The sequence below is a fragment of the Helianthus annuus genome, chromosome 17 (assembly GCF_002127325.2).
Source record: "Helianthus annuus cultivar XRQ/B chromosome 17, HanXRQr2.0-SUNRISE, whole genome shotgun sequence".
NCBI classification, from domain to species: domain Eukaryota; kingdom Viridiplantae; phylum Streptophyta; class Magnoliopsida; order Asterales; family Asteraceae; genus Helianthus; species Helianthus annuus.
Window position 1 is genome coordinate 17,927,353 of NC_035449.2, and position 10,265 is coordinate 17,937,617.

The window sequence follows — 10,265 nt, forward strand, 5'->3', positions numbered from 1 at the left end:
TATTTTACTTAAAAGAATATCCTATAGAAACGACAAGTCGTTTCTATTAGTGAAAAAGTGAAATTATTTTATCTATACTAAAATGTTATAGAGACAACAAGTCGTCTCTATAAGTGAAAATCTGTTTTTTTTATTTTTTATAAAGAAAAACATATAGAAAGGATAAGTCGTCTCTATATGGCTTATATGATTTTATTTTTATTTTTTAAAGATAACCTATAGAGACGACATGTTGTCTCTACAGGTGAAAATGTTTTTTATTTTTTTTAAAGAAAAACCTATAGATACGACAAGTCGTCTCTATAGGGCTTAAATGTTTTTTTTATATTTTTAAATGAAAACCTATAGAGACGACATATCGTCTCTATAGGGTTAAAAAAAATATTAAATAAACATTTCTTTTATTTAGTAAATATTAAGTTTGATTTTTAATTTTTTTTTTTGCACAAACTTGTAGGGACGACATGTCGTCTCTACAAAGTATTCTATAGTAACGACACATATAGAGACGACTTTTGTAACCTATAGGGACGAGGCTGTAGAGACAAATTTTATAGAGACGATATGTCGTCTCTATAGGTGAAAAAGGCCTATAGAGAGAACATGTCCTCTCTATAAGCTGAAAAAATGTCCTCTCTATAAGGTTTTTTTCTTGTAGTGAATGTCTTTATTTAGCATGATGATAATGTTTTTAGTTGCGTAATATTATTGAAATTAAGTTTAATATTTAAAACTTAATGTTATTAGGAAGTTGGGCCATTTTTTAAGATGAAAACATATTGATAGTAACATAAATTTAAAATTGGAAGAAAATATTAAATACGTGTATTATACGGCTTAAGTAAATATAATGTTATATACTTAATAGCAAAAAAAAAATATGTCTTTTAAAAACCATTTAGTGTTCACTTTAAAGATAATTTGGTACTTTATTTAGATAATCCGCTTGTAATTTTAGTCTTCTAAGTTATATACTATAAGTACCTGTACATGTGATTTGATACTTTATTAGTAATTATTGTTTATATCCAAATAATATATTTTATCTTAACAAATATACATGGTTAGGGTAAAATGAAAATTTCGACAAGTTGTGAGAACTTAGAGAACTTGACCTTACAAAAGGTTTTTTGAATTTTTTTACAAGGGGTGTGAATGAGCGGTTAGAGGCTCAGGACGTTAAACTTTTTGATTTTGGATTCAAATGGTTAAAATCACTAAAACATAGGGACTCAAAAAGTAATTTACTATTAATTAAATTTGAAATTATACGTTAGTTCTCTAAATATATTAAATAATATTATACTTATTATATTATTTGATACATTTATATTTGTTATAGATAATTATTAATTAAATTTGAATTTATACGATTATCTCTAACTATATTAATTAATATTATATTATATTTTGTGTATAAAATTTAATATGTAATACTATTATTAAAAGGGATGAGACACCAGAGAGTGACACGTGTACAAAAAGATTTTTGTTTATTAGTATAGGAAGATGTGTATGTTTTATAATAATAGAACAATCAAATTACTAGGTTGCCCGCTAAAAGTCTTCATCATCACCACATACATATTGACATACACACATTTACATACTTACATACACATATACATACTTACATACATACATTTGTATATATACACCTCCATACACACATTTGCATAAAAACATACATTCTTACACACACATACTTACTTACTTACACAAACCCAAAACTAGTTAGTCCAAAATTACACAAATCCTCTTCTTAAACAAAATTGAAAAGAAAACTAACCTTAATTTGATGTTTTAGTAGGTGGTGGCTGGAGAAGTGATAGTGTTGGTGGTCTGATTTCTCTAGCATACACATACACAACAATTAAATAGGATAACATATATACAAAACAATTAAAGATAGAATTCAACATAAACTAACACAAACCAACCGATTTGGTCGAGTTGGGGGTGTTCCCGTCGGTAGATGAGAAGAGATTTGAGGGAAAATGAGAAAAGGAAGGAAATAACCCGCTTAATAGCTACTACTGCGTTTAGGGTTTTACGGGGGACTATATGTAGCCGTTATTGGTCCAATATGTCGCAGCTATTGCGTCAAAAAATCTTAGTTATTGGATCAGGATAAGAAATGAACAGCTGGGATTGTTTGAGGACCCCGCGTTCCGGATAGATTCTCTAGCGGCGATAAATTGGGTGTCACCTTTAAGGGGCATATTTCAAAAAAACCTCAGCCGTTGGATCAGAATAAGAAATGAATGACTGGGGATGTTTGAGGACCCCGCGTCCGTATCGACCCTCTAGCGGCGATAAATTGAGTGTCACCGTCAAAGGGCATATTTCTTGTAGTGTTATATTTTCTTTGGATTTTAGAATAGAGGATCGTCACAAACAAATAAAGATTTTTTATTTATTTTTAAATGTTAAGAGTAGAAAAAAAAAATCAGTGATTCATTTTTGTTTTCATAATAATTTGTGTTTAGATCCAACCTCATTCTATTTATACTAGATAAGAATCATAATACCAAATCATATTATATTATATTATACTATAATTAAAAGGCAAAGTCGATAGAAACCCCACCGGCTTTGCCTCCCCCTCCCCCATACTTTTATGATTTTGTGATTTTATCCGCTTGACTTTGGTACCTTCAAAGTTTCATAAAATGACAAATTTAGTCTCTAAACTACTACTCCATTTTACACATAGTTTGCTTTTAACACCTCAACTTTGTGGTAGTTTTCTTTTCAGCGCCAACTTTGTTATAGTTTTCTTCTTACCCCAAAACTTTATCAAATTTTATCTTTACTCTTTTTTAGCCCTTAAGTTTAGGAAATGCAATTTTTTTACCACTTAACTTTTTATGAACTTTGTTAATGCCACTTTGACCCCCTCTAGAGTTTTTGGCTTGACATCGAGTTAGTCGGGTCGGGTATAATACGTTATGATTGTACGATATAAATTCGATTTACGTTACGTTTTAATCCAATCGCAATGCAACTATAGGATACATTGAGTTCAATCGAATACGTCAAAACGTACGTTTTCATATGGTTAACAAATCACATAACGATTGGACTAATCCGTTCGATATTTGCGAAGTACCCGCGCCGCAATGCGCGCGGGTCTTATTACTAGCTCACTTTTAAATATAATATAAAATTTAAATATTTCAAAAGAGTATATTTTATACTAAAAAATTATTTTATGAGGTACATATAGTATTATATTAAATTACTAGTGCTAATACCCGCGAATTTCGCGGTGTTGAGAAATGATATGTTTTTTATTTTTTTTAAATTACGTTTATACTACTTAGTATACAAAATTTAAAATGTATTTGTAAACTTGTTAATTACTATCTAACTGAAAGTAACATGTGCTTCTAAACACACCGACGTTTAAAACTTAAAAACTCAAAATTTAATATACAATCTTTTAACTTGTAAAAAGAAAAGATAACATAGGTAAAAACATCATTTCTAAAACAAAACGTGAACTTTATCTGACGTTTGAAATTTAACCACCCTCTTTTATATTACCAAATAGTGCTAATACCCGCAAACTTCATGGATTGGACAAAGTAATATATTTCAAGGTATAGATTCAAAGAACATTATATGTTTATGATGATCATAACGAAATTTCCGAAGGAAATAAATATAGTAAATTATAAAATTGTCATGACTCATACCAAAACCTTACGTTCCAACCATGAGACCAACACATCATGTGTTATTCATATAAATAGAAAAGTTACTTATAAATGTAAAAAAAGTATATTCCAACTAAGATTATGAACCAATTAGTGAATTATTTTATGATGAGAGTACAATTCCAAACGCAATTGCCCAATTTGCAGATGCACCTTCAATGTAGTTGCACTTTCAACAACCGTTTGTAGCTAGTTGTATGGCCACCAGCTAATATAGTCTCTTATGCCGCTCCCTATTCCGACTCTAGTGTTGCGCATCTTGTCTTACTACATATGAATTGCACTTTAGAGATGATTAGCTTTCCCCTTTTACTTTATCAGCCTGAAAATAATAACCAAGTCAAGAATATATGAACGCTTATCTCGTCAAAAACCCGTATAAAGATTCAGTAGATGTGGCATATAGGTCGATTGGATAACGGGTCAAGACTTTTGAAGTTTAAATGGGCACTTTTTAAGTTTTTACTATGGTAAAGATAAAGGTTGAACAGTCAAAAGAAAATTAAACGGGTTAACAGGCCCTAATAAAGACATATTTTGGCATTAACATGTTTTGACCCGTATACCAAACTGACATAAAGCAACCCATTTCATCACCTCTAAGTTTAGCATTTAATTGATGATAAATACGAAATGAGCAACAAATGAAAAACAACTCTTCTCTGAATTCTTTTGCAATACCTCTTATCGGCATTTCCTATCGGTTATATGAAAAGCGGTGTTACGCTTCTTGATACGCTCGTTTAGAATCGAATGATCTGCAACCAATAAATCATCCACGACATTAATACTATGCCCTTTAATAATCAACATTTGCAGACGAAACTAACTCTTCATCCTGAATTTGAGTTGAAGAGAAAATCATTCACATCAACCGGCCAATAGATTAATTAAACAACTTGTTATCTTAAAACATGTTTGGTTACATTATACTAAATATGGGTGTCAATTCATACTCAGAATATTCCATTTAGTTAACAGATTAAATAAAAAATTTCTTCTTACTTGGGCAAACCATTGAGCGGGTAAAGAAGAGCTTTAGTCTCAACAGACAGCACATCAATTTGATTTCTGGGTTGGTGGACTGTTGTTATCTTTGACTGGGGGACGGATTAAACATTCCACATCCTTCATATCCTTAATGTTAGCATCTTCTAGCATTGAATGGCCACCAATTATGCAGCTGAATGACCATGTTACCAGCATGTAAATATAAATCAGACAACAACCACATATAGGAACATACGATAATTTCCAAATAAAAATTAAGGAAAACAATATATTACCTATCCAGATGCGTCGCGATCCATACCGTCCCTAACGCACCCTTTTTAGCTAATATAAACTGCGGTTAACCGAAATTAAAGAATTCTTTGATGAAAACAAAACAAAATAAGAGATGACTCCAATTATTAAATAAAAACATCAGTAATTGACCACTAAATATTTATAAGTAACATAACAATACATGGTGAAATTTAAAAGAAGATACTGGACAAAAATTGCTTGGGGTGGGCCCGACCCGTTTCAAGACATGCCAAAATGACCTTTATGACACACTTTACACAACAATTTGTTACTAATTGACCACTAAATATTTTTAAAAAGAAATGTTGGTGTATAAATGTTGGTGTATGTAAATATACCTCCAACGCTCCAACAAAAGAAGCAGAGCAGAGGAGCAACATAGCCAGTCAATAGTAAGCTGCCGCCTATTAACGAATCCTGTTGCAATATAAATTAAATATTACAATCTGTAATTAAGTAAAAAGGGTCATGATTGTTATATTGTTTTATAAACATATTAAAAAGTAACTAAATAGTGTTACTTTTACAATTATACTATCCTAGAAAGATGTCATAAGTCTTTTGTTTCATTATTCTGATCAATACATCAAGTGTTCCTAAGTTGTCTAAAAAGCAGTGGTGGCAAGATGGGCGGGTCGGAATTGGGTTCGAGATGAAACGGGTCATTTTTTTGTTTATTTATTTTGTGTATACTGTGCACTAAAAACAATGTATAATTATATTACCTTGGATGCTGCAACATATTCAAGTAGGTTGGCAAGCACAGGTGTACTGCAAGGTGATGCAGCTAAGACGGTGGGGTATGGTGGGGCTTGGGTTGGGGCATGAGTTGACACGTGGCTTGGGGGGGGGGCAGACATGGGGTGACTCACATTCAACACGGTATGGTGGGGCGGGGGTTTGGGGCGTGGGTTGGCAGGTTATTAATAAAATATATATATATATATATATATATATATATATATATATATATATATAAAATTTAAAACCAAAGGCGAATAGGAGGCCGCCACATCAAACCCAAGCCCGCCCCACGCCCGGCTTAAATCCCACGCCTCAAACGCCACGCCCCAACTCAAGCCCCAACCCAGACCCCATACCCCATAGTCTAAAGCAAATTTAAGACCAACCAAATATGCTTGGATACCTGAGAAATTAGTGATATGTTTGGTTGTCAGATTGCATCTCACAAACATGAGAGAAATAAAAATAGATAAATAATGGAAGATTATGGAATTTAATTTTAGTTACTTGAAGGAAAGTTAGCAGCAGCACGTGGATCAAAGTTGTCAAAGAATAAAGGCAGTTGTAGCTCTATTACCTGCAAACATTAGCCAAAATATGTAACATTTTTTCCATATAGCATGTTTAAAAATTAGTCCTAATTGGAAATAGAAACATGTCACAAAAGAACTAAAAAATAGGGTAAATTACAATACGATGCAATGTACAGATCACGTTTTACAGATACATGCAACATATTTACCATTAGATGCGATAAAGTTACGATTTCGATTTGTACCCTTTAATGACATACTATGGTAAGACATGGTAAGTATGTAACATTAAATAGTTAAACACAAAGGCGCGATGCATACATAAGTAGAAAAGTACATATGCACCACATTTAGAGCTGGCAATTTTGACCCATTTATTGGCAATGTTATACTTTATTGGCATTTGCCAACTCAACCTCACATCCAAAATCCAAAGACATGAATATAATAAACATATTATATTAACATGAATTCATATTGAAACACTGTAAACAAATAAGCTTTTGAAACAAATAGAAATGTGGGGCCTTACTAAACACTTTTAATTGTAGATTTTTTTTGTCATTTTATAATGTTACCAATGATCAAGTTCGCTATTCATATCAGTGTTATTCCGCTGCGCCACTTAAACCTAACAAATGGTGTCAAAGTTTCGGCTCGTTGGATTCACATAAAGATTCGTATTTTTAGTTTTCCTTTGAATAATCACCATTTGTCGTTCTCATCTTTTTTATATGTTTTAGATTGCAGGGCCGTCTATCAGGGGGTGCAGGAGGTGCCTGCGATCAGGGCCCAAATCAATACAGGGCCCGACAAATTTTTAAATTTATATATATATATATATATATATATATATATATATATATATATATATATATATATATATATATATAAGGGCCTGCTAAAAGACCCAAAGTTTTTCACCATTCAAAAAACTAAAATAAAATTAATCAATAATTAATGCATTGACAAACCTTGTCCGAAACTTTTTCACCATTCAAAAAATCCAGCAGGATCCTCTCTAAGGTAACATTGTGATATTAATATTTCATTCAACTTAAAAAGGGAATATTATTATTCAATTTGAGTAAGAAATTGCTCTATAGTAACATAATGATATTAATATTTCATTCATGAGTCATTACTTAAGAATAAAATATATTTATTCAATTTGAGTAAGAAATTGGTATATACAAAGAAATTGCTATGTAGGTTCGACATATAAATGGGATGTTCTATTTACTATCAAAGGTTAAAAACTGCATCAAATATCAACATCATAAAATAATCAAACTAAAATCAACTACAACATGGCATCCACAACTATAATAAAACTAATATTCAATTAGAAAATGTTAGATCATCACAACAGCAAGCAAGTGCATGCAACTGGTGATGGATTTAATTGGGGTTGATCAATAGCTGCCCTACCATAGTGTTAATTAATCATTTTTTTTACAACGGGAGCAACAAAGACACTTAATAAATCAAAGACTAATCTGATACATATTCAGTTAATCAAACATAATGTCATACATAAAATCAACGCCAAGCGACAACCCTAGATCACAAACACGTCAATTCACATAAAAAATATTGTATCTATTATGTATACATTAGAAGTTTAATCAAATTTGATGCAAACGATTACTTTTTACACAAATTCAGACGCTATTTTCATTTTTTTAAGTTTAGGGATACTTATTTTTTGGTTCATAATAATAAAATAAAAATCTAAGCTATAATACACTAAAAATGACCCCTTTATCCCGACGCTTAGAAAGAACATACTAAAAATGCCCACTTTATCTCAACGCTTAGCAAGAACATATGAAAGAAACAAAATAATCTAAGCAGCCTTCATAAAGATCTCTTAGCATTAAGTTTACAGCCCACAAAATGATCAACCCCCAACCCTCCAACCCAAGTATAAGTTGCAACAATATTTCATTGTGAAGAGGGTACCATTGACAAAAAATATATAACTTACTATCTTATTGTTACTGTGACTATAAGTTGTAAAATTGGTTATTTGTCGTACAATTAAAGGAATGTAAAAAAGAGTGAAAGACCAAATCACCTTTATAGAGATATTTTCACTTTTGGCCTTGCTGATGAAAGAAAACGCGAGTATAAAAATCACCCTGATCAGAGCAAAAACATACAAACAAATATTTATGATCAATCAAAAAAGTCAGATAAGACACATAAATCCAATCTATTGAGAAAACATAGCAAGTACATTTTCATGAGGAATCTAAGTGATTGTTGATTAAAAGTCCTCCAATAACTAAGAACTACCGATTATTTACCAACTACTAACCTGCAATATACCCCACTACATATGCGTACAAAGAGTAACAAAGGGAGGAAGTGAACCTGAATGTGGAGGAGAATTTCCTAATACCATTGCGAATCCACCGGAGGCATGAATCTCCTAATACCATTTGATATCAATGACTTATGAAAGAAAGAATGATGGAAGTATAGGGTTTACAAAACTATTACCTCTGCGATAACTTCCTCAACTTCGCACCAAAAATTGGATAATCCATGCGAAACAGGGCTGCAAACAACTGGCGCCTGTGAAATCCACAAACAAACACATAAAATGCTGAACTCAAATAAACAAAATCAACAACACGTTGAACAAAAAAACAAATTAAAAATGAAATCTTTAAGCACTCAAGAACACAATCAGCAAAAAATACCAAATCTTATCCATAAACTTCTATAAAACGAATTAACTTTATCCAGAAACCAAGATTTCCCATAAACCATTCAACCATCATCAATGACATTGTATTGTTCAAATCTCGACAGCCCCATTAATTATCAGATCATGAATAAATCAAAAACCACCTAATCTCGACAACCCCTATTAGTTATCAAATCATGAATAAATCAAAAATCAACTAATCTCGATAACCCCCATTAAATTTTAGATCATGATAAATCAAAACACCCCTAATCTAGACAACCTAGTTAACTTTTAGATCACGAATAAATCAAAACTCATTCCATAAAATGTTTGAACATCAGGGAAAGTCGAAACTATTAAGTGGGAATGCAATATTCAAACCGGTGTTCAACAGTTGGGTGTCCACGAACACAAACATAATGAATTGTAAATCCCCCAAAGAACAAATTAAATCAATAATAATGAGATAAAAAATGACTAATCAACAAACACATGGCTTACTTGATTGATTCATGGAAAAAAATCTAACATTTATGATGAAAACAAAGATTAGAATCAGATTCACATAGGTGCGAATGAGAGGCAGAGAGCAAGTGATTGATGAGGGAATCAAAATAACGAATCGAAACCCTAAATTTTCAAGAGCATTCCATTACAATCAATATAAAAAAAATCTAATAGAATCAACAATCATATTTAGTTTGCTTGAAGAAATCGTATACATGATTGAGAGAAATCCGCATAAAAAGGACGAAGGATCGAGTGTATACAAACCTGTTGATTGAAGAAGAATAAGTAGATGAGAACAGTTGTAGCTCCGATTTGATGATCGATTTGTTGAAAGAGGAAACAGAGTGCGATCTGGGTCAAGAATGTTCAGTTTCTTGATCTGAATGATAGAAAAAGAAGATGAATACCTTGATTCCATGGACTGCGGCTAGGGTTTCTCCAAACAGAATGCGAATGAGGGATTATCTGATGAAGAGGAACAATGGAAACCAAAAAACCCTAATACACAAAGAGTATGAGAGAAGAAATCTTGCTTTATATATGGAACGGACAACAATGACCCGAATCACTCATTCGGATCCCGCGTCGGGTTGCAGATGAGGAAAATGAAGGGAATAGGAAAAATGGCGGGAAAAAGAGATTTAGAGGCCCTAGATGGGTGACATGTGTCCCCTAATTAAGGCTTTTATTAGATTGTATAGATATATCGGTCGTATATACACATCAAATACAAATTGTCTTTAGTTA

The 10,265-nt window shown here is 31.9% G+C and overlaps 1 long non-coding RNA gene across 2 annotated transcripts; it reads right to left on the reverse strand.

Moving 5' to 3' along the window:
- Positions 1-3,724: 3,724 nt before the first annotated feature.
- On the reverse strand, positions 3,725-5,893 carry LOC110922085. 2 transcript variants are annotated; one of them, XR_002582858.2, is made up of 6 exons: positions 5,756-5,893; positions 5,369-5,447; positions 5,009-5,067; positions 4,728-4,905; positions 4,404-4,480; positions 3,725-4,044 (listed from the first exon to the last, which is right to left on the reverse strand). It is a non-coding gene; the product is annotated as an uncharacterized LOC110922085 (long non-coding RNA). The 2 variants fall into 2 exon arrangements; XR_004886258.1 differs by having other exon boundaries at positions 4,404-4,560.
- Between the last annotated feature and the right edge of the window lie 4,372 nt (positions 5,894-10,265).